Source organism: Struthio camelus, chromosome 2, assembly GCF_040807025.1.
Source record: "Struthio camelus isolate bStrCam1 chromosome 2, bStrCam1.hap1, whole genome shotgun sequence".
Taxonomy (NCBI): Eukaryota; Metazoa; Chordata; class Aves; order Struthioniformes; family Struthionidae; genus Struthio; species Struthio camelus.
In genome coordinates, this window is record NC_090943.1 from 5,443,388 (window position 1) to 5,453,320 (window position 9,933).

The following is a 9,933-nucleotide window of genomic DNA, read 5'->3' on the forward strand; positions in this document are numbered from 1 at the left end:
AATCAAAACACAGGAAATTCTGTCTGAGCATAAGAAAACACTTCTTCACTGTGAGAGTTACTGAGCACTGGAACCCAGTGCCCAGAGAAGTGGTGGAGTTTCCACCCTTGGAGATGTTGAAACTCCCGCTGGACCTGGTCCTGTATGATGTGCTCTAGGTGACCCTTCTTGAGCAGGGAGTTTGGACCAGATGATTTCCAGAGGTCCCTTCCAACATGAGCCGTTCTGTGATTCTGAAGTAGTAACGATGCCATAAGCCTGGCTGGTGAGGCACTAACTCTATTCTAATGACGACATACCTTTTTTCTTGCACTGAGGCAATTACAATAGCTTCTAAAATATCCAAATACCTTCAGTAAGTTCATTTAGCTCTTGATGCTTCTGAAACCAAAGAGCTAAAACAACAAGAAGTTGTCTCCTTGGGAAGTATAACAGTCTTTATTTATCAGGGTGATATAAAGTCGTCCAGCATAGTTTAGCTTCTTGGTCTTGGATGATCCAAATTTCCTTAGTTGTTTTACTTCATTCTTACTGAATATTGCCATCTCTTTCTTCTGATAAGCACCTGTAATCCATGCATTTATCGGATTCAGGCTATGCTACAGTCATTCATTGTTAGCTGGACAATGCAGGGACACCAACTTGTGCAGAACATGACTGTATATAAGTATATCTCCATGGCTCTGATTGTCACTTCAGTGGCTCTCAAACCAAGACGTACGTGAGCTTGGGACAAAGCCTGGTGTGCCACTGGTATCTGGCTTTGGACCAATCCTCTAGAGAAGTTCCGGCAACTCCAGAATCTGGTTTTCTTCATGAGAGACTTCAACAGCTCAGTCTCGGAGAAGATGATGCCTTTCATTTTGAAATTCTTCCACACTTTCTCTCACTACCACAAAACAAAATAAGTGAGTCATAAAACATTCTAGCCTGAAACATACTCTGAATCTAGGAGGGAGAATGCCAGAGAATCTTCACAATACTGCTGTTCATCTTGATTGTAAATGGAAAGTAATAACACATTACTGTGACAGCTGGCAGCATCTATCTCCAAAGCATATAGATTATGGGTATGTCCCCTGGGAGATATCTATGTCCTGCAACGTGCTGCCAAGACTGCGATATTCAGTCTAGTCCCAACCAAGCTAATTCTGGACATGGAAACAATATAGCTGTGTCAGTAGGATGTTCCAATCAGATAAATCAGCCTGCTAATTGACCCATCGTAGCTGCATTTTGAGAGGCATATGGCCTGTGGCACAATGAGTTTCCGTGACTGTGATCCAGATCTTCCCACAGAAAGGAGGGCATATGTTACTTTAAGAGACAACAATAGCAGATGCATGCATAAAACAAACTAGTCTCAGAAAAAATAAAATATGCTAACTTACACACAGCTTAGTCATGGCTTTTTGCTCCATAGATAGAATCAGCTGAAGTTTATGTTGATTTCTGCTTTGGAGTGAGGCCTGATATCAGGCCATATGCACTAGTATTAAGGTATCCATGGATGTCTTTGTGGAGTCAGTGAGATTCCCAAGGTCAGATGGTATGTCTTTGTATTTAAAAAACCTTAAGAGCTTTTTCTTCTATGAATTTGTCCCTTTATTCCATATATGCTCCAATATTCCATATTTAATTCTATATATTTCTGTGTTTTCTACATTTTCCTTTCCCTTTCTGGGTGTGCGATCGTTATGCAGAAAATGCACTCTGTTCTTCCCAGTTTAAGGGGGAAAAAGAATCTGATTTGTCTGCCCCTTTTTCTTAGATAAGCATCTCTTGCCAGAGCAAAACACTGGGTCCGCAATACCTCTCTGAATCGAAGAAGAAGAAGATCATTCAGGCCATGGTGACATCATGTGCTTCCTGAACCCAAACACCTTATCTCTCAGTCAGTCATATCTGAGGGCTTAACTGTTGCTACAGAGTTATAGACCGGGAGCTCTCTCATGCCCAGGGAGCTCAGCACAGTGTAAGGAGTTCGGGCCTTCAGTAGACTACACAGCCAGAAAAAGAGGCATAGTAAGTGTGAAAATCCACGGCAATTATACAGTGATACACTTAGGGATAGAATCCATGCGGAAAGAGGTTTTGTTGGAACGTGGACTCCCAGGTACAGTTTGTGAAGGAACTGCTCTCATTCTCATTTACTCTATTTTTCTTCATTTTTCCTTTCCTTCTTTCTGGCCTTGTGTTCCTACTACAGTATTGCACAGCACAATTTTCTACCCAATTTAAGAATTCTTATAGGACTTTAATCACTAAATCTTGGGGAAATATGTGGCTTAAATTAAAACTGGAGAAGGAAATAGATTTTCCCTTGCAATTCTGAGAAGTGAAAAAAGAAGCCAATATAAAACGAATAAAGCAAAAACAAATTTCCTCAGGAAATGAAATTAACAATAACATCAAATGCTGTTTGTTTGGGGGAATTCAAAATGTTTCATTATTGTTTCTGGTCTCCTTGTTTCATGCAAAATAAAGCAAAACAAAAAGATGTTTTAAAATGGAAAACAAACTCTGCTTCTCCCAAAAGACTGAAAGAGAATATTTCTATGGAAGTGTTCCATTCTGTTTTTTCAAACTACTGTTTTATCAGACTTGACGTAATTCCATAATACATTTTTCTTTTGACAGATTGACATTTCCCAGTGGGAAAACGTTCCCCAGGAACGTATCTGATGTGTTGTTTCGGATGATCTAGAGTTCTCAAAGCAAAGGCACACGTTGTGGGATGCCAAAAAGAGTAGTAATAATTCTACAAGGATTTTTGGAAGCAGATGTATCACTGCATTTTGCACTCTGCCTTAATGAATAACATAGGCAAATACTTGGGCTTAATTAAACAGGTTACCTGATGCCTCTTTATCATGAGAACACAGATCCTGTAGAAAATCTTTAATGTGATATTTAACATTTTGCCTCCTAATAAGCATTTTTCTATTGACCTGTTAAGTCTCCAGACTTAAATAGCTGCTCAGAACCTCAGCAGACTGCATTTACTTTTGGCGAAAAGTACAGTTACTGAAAGAAAGACATTTTTTTCTTGAAAGCAAATGAGCAAGATTGGGAATCAGCTTTTAAGCAGGGATCTCCACTGAGACTGATGAGAATTGCTGCTTTTTGCACTTAATAATGGCAGGACCTGGCTCAGTATTTAGCCTGTTTTAAAGCTATGAAGCTGTAATCATGCTGACACTAGTATGAAGCCAGAATAATTCCAATAAAGCTGACTTACTCCAGGAACAGCTGGGAAAAAATCTGGCTCATTATCTCTTTTTGGCTTCATATAATGCACATCTCTTACTCTGAAAGATCTGTGCTTTTTATTATATATATATATATATAAAGTTATGGACACATTTTTTATCCTCTCCAAAATGACTTGTTTGTGCCGTTGTTTGTACTGACAACTGGTCATCAGACGTCAAACTTTTACTTAAGAGCATGAACACAGAAATCATTATGTCTTCAGTTCTGAGACTAATAGAATTATAGATATTATTACCTTGAACTATCAGAGAAGGACATAGAACTTGTTAGCCAGTGAGTTACAAATGTGTATGATAAATACAAAAGAAACGTGGTCATTTACTATGTTATCCTGTTTTCATCCCAGCAGTATTCCCTGAACGTGCAATGGACTGTACTGCAAACAGGATGGTGGCTGGAAAACTTGGAGCCTGGAGAAGGCAGCCAGAGAATGACTATTTACTGTTTTTTCCAGTTCCAGAACTAAGGGGTATAAAACAAAACTACCAGATGGTACAAAATGGTTCTTCCCAGTGTGTTAGCTGTGGAACTCCTTGACAAAGCATGCTGTGAAAGGTAAGAGTTTACATGGCTGTAAAATAATGGACAAATATAGAAATAAATGTGAAATATGGAATATATGTGGAATAAATGGACAAATTCATGGAAGAAGAAGTTATTTATGTTTTTTAAATGCTAAGACATAACCTCTTGACCTAACAAATCTCTGGGACAGAACCTGCCAGAGGCCAAGTAAATATTTCAGGGAAGTATCACTATCTGCTTGCCCTATTCTTATTGTAGTCACACAATGGCCTTTGGATTTTGGGCTAAATATCTTTGGTTTCACTAGGCACAGCCATTCTTATGCTCTTATGCAGCCTACTGTGCTTTTACAGCATTGCATCTCCACGGAGGTGACACCTCATTTACCCCGGGGTCAACGCTGTGATCACACAACCCTGTGAAAGGCTTGTGAAAATTGAGGTGGATGGAGCAGATGTAACTGAAGGATGAATGTGAGGTACAAACATTTCATTAACACATTTATCCTTTTTACTTTCAGCTGATGTTTCCTTAAGCTCTTGGAAAACTTATCAACATGTTTGTCATTGAAGTTTCCACTTACCTAAAACACCACTGCCTGTTGCTACATGAAACTAATCCACAAACTGCAGATCTATTCACCTGTCTGGAGACCTATTAATAACATTCTTTGCATGCTTCAGTGAACACAGACAAGCCATACATCTAATAACTTCTTTTGAACTACTCTCAAGCTCCTTTTTAAACCTCATCAAGACTGGATTACTTGATTATATTAATCCTGGTGGCCTTTTGCCAGTAGTCCTGATTTAAACTGGATATTGTAACATGTTGCCCATAAGACCACAGGAAATAGCAAATTTAAAACTGAGGTTGAAAGAAAGAGAAAAGAAGGACACTTCCCCCAAGGCATTTCTTGTTTTGTAGGACTGTCCACAGATAAGATGAAATTAGGAGCTAGCATCCTGTGTTCTTTCCATCACAAAACTATTATGTAGTTGAGACAGGTAAACACTTGCCTTTAGGTCACTGGTAACGAACCCAGTAATTAGCATACCCCCTAATGCAATGGGGGGCCTTCTGCTTGCCATCCAGGTGTAAAATACTTCTTTGTAATATAAACATCAAATGCTTCACGCTTTGCATATAGATATTGCATTTTGTGGTAACCACAAAAATATTCTGTGTTTTTCCAACTTTATAAGTGGGGAAAACAGAAGTGAAGAGAATTGACTTGTCCGAAAACATAACGTGTCAGCAATGAAATGTGTGAGGTTTAAATTTGTGGGCCCTTGCCCTGGCCAGTAAACCAAGGCGATCTTTTCTCCATTATTACATTTTGTTTCTGAATCTAAGAATCATGAAATCAGTTTCAGATCAATATGGAAGTTACACATCCTGGAAAGCCTCGTAGTGTAAGTTTTGCTGTTTAGAAAGAGAGAGGTTACAGGATGCTGAAACTCAGTGGGCTTCCTATAAAGACAGGCAAGCGTGGTGTAAGAATGCATTATAAGAGAGATTCTTCTATACCTAATGCTTGGCAAATTTAAGATAACTTCCCATTTTCGTTTTGACAGTCACCCATCAAAGGCTCAGCACAGTGAGTCTCCTTTGCTGAACAGAGGAAGGAGAAATGAGCATTCCCAGATATTACTCTGAATCCCCTTGGATAACACTGAGATGTGCTCTCAAAAACAAGTCCTTCTCAAAGACAGCACAGGGGAGAAAGACAGCTGAGATGGCTTATCTGCTGCACTAGACGCATTAGTGGCAGATTAACAAGAGGCAGACGTCAGGTGTATTTAAGCTTGCCTTTTCTTATTTTTATGCTTTACTTTTATAACTTGGAGTCTTATTTTGCAATGAACTCACCTATTGTCCTCATTAGACCAAAGCCTGTGTTTTTTGTTTTAATCATGATTGCTGTTCAAAGGGGACTAAGATATTTCCTTTGGATGGAACGGTCGGGCGACAGTTGTTTTGGTTTAACTTCTCTGGATATTATAATTCTAAAGAAAGCGGTGTTGCAGTTTTGGGGGCTAAACTGTGAATGTCTACAGTCTTTATGGGATGCTTAAGAAGAGAGTGAGGGTCTCAGATGTGATGTGCATTTTTCTGTCTGCTGCAGAGGTTATTTGGATGACAGATAGGGTCCAGTCCCAGAAAAGGAGACACATCCTTTCAAGAAGGTAGCGTTCTGTGGAAAGGCAGCTCAGTTATGGAAACCCCCTTGGCCTCAAGTGCCCTTTTCTTTCTTTCAATAAAAGTGCTGTCATCTGTGTTTTGCTACGTGGCCTTAGGACTGCTGTTCATTTTCTCCACAATTTCACTCCTGAGCCAGATCAGACTATCGACTCCCGCAACTTTTTCCTGATTCCATTTGCTTGATACCACCCTTGTCAGAGAGAGATGTGGAAAGCAAATCCAAGTATTTGGGGTAGGCAGGATGTGAAGCACGTCTGTGTGACATCTGGCTCCTAGTGTAAATCACATCAGCAAGTTACTCTTGACAGAGCGTAATCTGACAATGACCGTGACTGGCTGACAATAACTAAACTTTACCTTTTTCTCCCTCAGGAGTTTTACAGATATTTTTCCCAAAGGAAAAATGCTGCCTCTATGGGTAAATCAAAGTCAGTGAAATAGAGAATCATTGAAAAACTCAGGTTAGAAGGAAACCTTGGAGATCTCTAGTCTAATTGCTGCTCAAAGCAGAACTGACTCCAAAGTCAGGCTCAGGGCCTCGTCCAGGAGAGTACTGAAAATCCTCAAGATTATTTTTGAAATAGTTTAATTCCATACAGCACTGATACAATCTTTTAAAATCTATTTTCATTAAATCGTGTAGAATACTTCCAAATTCTTTCTGATTTTGATGAGAAGAGACGTGCCAGTATGATGTTAGAAAGTGATGGTTTCATTCATTTATGTCACTTACTTTCTGCCCCCAGATAGGGAGACGTCTAGGTCTTTAGTTTTCACAAAAGGTTTGTAGTTCAGTAGGTGAATGCAAAACTTAGAATTTCTTGTGAGACCCATGCACTCATATCAAAATTTTAATTCAAGCATTATAAAGATGACATGATTTTGAAGACCAGCTGCATGTTTTACTGTCAATCCAAGACCTACCACTGATTCACAGGCCAGTGTGCAGGAACTGCTGTTTTCAGGACATCTCTGTATCTGTACATTCCACCTCCATCCTGAATTTTTCAATGTGTATCGAAAGAAAGGTCTGTGGTTTCTGTCTGCCACTCAGTCAGTACTATTCACAGCTGCACGTACTTGGGAAATATTATTTGTTGATCCTTACATGCCTTGGCCAGCTGTTTCAAAGATTTCAAATCAGGATGAATAAAGCCTTTGTTAAGTCTGTCACATACCTCCCCTCTCTGTTCTTGGAGTCCAAGAGGACGCAAACCATTTTCTACATTAAAATTTCAGTTAGTTTTCCTGGGAAGAAGCTCAAAATTCAGTCAATTGCTGTCATTATTTTATCTGCAAGAAGTGTGTCTTGTTTGCTTTCTGCCTGAAAAGGAAGACAAGCAAAACAAAAATCACACACCCTTGAGCATTTCGAGTGTAAGTGCCTTTAGCTCAGTCTCTCTACCTTTGTTTTCATTAGAGTATAAATTAGATTAGTCCTAACAATAATCTTTTCCCTTTCTTTTCATATCTCAGCATGTAATGTAGCTTTTTTTTTCTTGACAAATAGAAATCATCTTTAAACTAACACCCAGGGAACTTGATTTCTGAGTGAAAAGAAAATCTTTATTTCCAGTTCTTCAATAAATAAGCATAAATTGATGCATCCCTCTTCTCCTATCATAACTCCATTCTTTTACGTCTTCACAGTAAAATTAGCTGCTTTCACTGATACTTCACATGATGTATTTGATGACAGCCTTCCTTCCATAAAACTTTTGCCAGTAGAACCTGTTCTTCCCCTTCACTTTCCCACTTTATGGGGGGAAGATGAAACCCTGAAGAAATATCCATTCTCTCCTTAGAATAAATGAGGCCAGGGTTACCTTTCCATCTCCAGATAGAGTGGTGCATTATGTTATTTAAGCTTTTCTTCAAAAAAAGGAGATGGAGAAAGGCATTGATGGGAATGTGTGACAATTCAGTACCTCACCTTAAGAGGATCACTGCCTTTCTTACAGCTGGTTCTCTATAGTAGAGAATGACAGTTCTTGGAAAGGTGAAAGTAGAGAGTGTGTGAAGGTTGCAGTGGAACGAAGAGAAGTTTGAACAAGCAACATGTCCTACTGGATGATTTCCGGTACCAGGTAGCGTGTTGTTGCACTCTGTTACTTGTAGTCATTGAATGCTATACCTTTTGCCCACAGAAAACACACTGTCCAACGGTGCTGTAACCTTAGTTTCAAGCAGCTGGTGAGACAACTGATTTCTGCCACTACCTATCACCATGGCTTCTTCTTTAGGTCCTGTGGTAGAGGTCTGGGATGTGATGTTGAAAGCTGAAGGATTTGAATCTGAGCCCCTTGATAATTCTACAGAGGACAGGTAAGAGGATCAGGGAAGATAAAAAAGGATTGTTGAGGGGGATGCTCTCCATCTGCTTATGTTCCCCCGCTTTCCAGCCTGAGATCTGCACATCCTAGAAATGCTAGAATGGCTCTTGGAGGTAGCAGTTTCTCCCTTGAAAGTGATGGCTTCCAGGTGAGATGGTAGCTCAGCACTGGGTGGGGTAGAGAATCAGAAGACTGGATGGATGAAAAGATGGTTAGAAATGCCAAGTGGTGAGCAACTAGCATAAATATCTTTTTTCCTACCTCGAAGGCCTGGAAGGACATTTCTGTAAGTGCCTGGATAGCTTCATCTCTGCTACGATAAATAAAGCATTGGAATTTTACAGGACTGCCTTTACATTTTGATGAGATGTTTCCCTTGACCCACCTTTTCTGCAGTGGCTGTGGAAACATCAGGGAACAACTGGTAAGGAAGTATGTGGACATCAAAAGCCAAATCTCTTTTACTGATGATGCGCACAACCTTCTTCTTAGACTTTGGAGGATCCATTACTAACTTCCTCTGACACTTCAAGTGGGAGGTTCCAAAACTGGCACATGCCTTGAAAAGGCTGGACCATTGTAATTTGAGGTAATACAAGTAAGGCCAATATTTATTTATAAAATAAATTTTTATATTTGAACCCCTCAAAATGAACTGTTAGTAAAAATGGGGACCGTTAGAGGTAAAGACATCTGATGCAAAGAACTCCCATGAAAGGGGATTAAAAAAAGAGCACAAGCAGTTCTGGCTGAGCCACAGTAAGTCTCCCAGCATGTATTTTAATTAGATACTGACTGAATGCATGATGCATTACACTGTAAAATTTCATACCCAAAGCTATCAAGTTTGAAACTGCTGTAGCTGATTGCTGAAATATTTAGGAGCGAATTAACAGGAATGACTAAAAGTTCCTAGGGCTTTCCTGCCTGTTAGAGCTCTCATATATAATAAAGCAACACATGCAGTTTTGATTCAAATTCTAGGAGACAGATGTTCATCACTGAGAACTGTCGCCAAACGTAGCGCTAATTAATTGCTATGAGCCAGAAGGGCATCTGAAATCAAGTGTGCTCTCATGCCTAAAGGTGATGCCTTAAAGTAAGAATTCAAGCAAGCTGGGTCAGACCTTTGGTCACTGCTAACTGTCATAATACTATCAAATGAACAGCAGCTAAGTATATGGCATGTCATGAAACTTGCCGTGTAGTTTTCTTCTCTCAGGACAGATGGGATGGGACTCATCTCATCTAACTTCAGATATCTGCCGTGCAGATGTTCCCATCTGAACTCATTGCTCACAGCTTCTTTCATAGTCAAAGGGAAGAAACTGACAGAATTAGGTTGTGATTCATCAGAGTGACTGTAGACATCAAGTTTAGGATAATGTGAACTGAACCTGGACTTTTCTCACTGCATTGACTAGATATCCACTGACTATAAATGGAGCCTGGTGAGACCAACCCTGCAGTAGGCAGGTAGGTTATTGCAGATAACCACTTTTATTTGGCTCTGTCCCACCTATGATGGCAGTCTGTTGAGCTAGAAACTTTCCTGGGCACCAGTGTCTCATTTCCTATATCCTTTTTAAAAAAT

General features: G+C 39.7%; 1 long non-coding RNA gene across 1 annotated transcript; it reads left to right on the top strand.

The window, feature by feature from the left end:
- The first annotated feature begins 3,742 nt into the window (after positions 1–3,742).
- On the top strand, positions 3,743–9,267 carry LOC138066259 (uncharacterized). Its single transcript, XR_011139498.1, has 3 exons — positions 3,743–3,831; positions 4,155–4,279; positions 8,250–9,267. It is a non-coding gene; the product is annotated as an uncharacterized lncRNA (long non-coding RNA).
- The last annotated feature ends 666 nt before the right edge of the window (positions 9,268–9,933 follow it).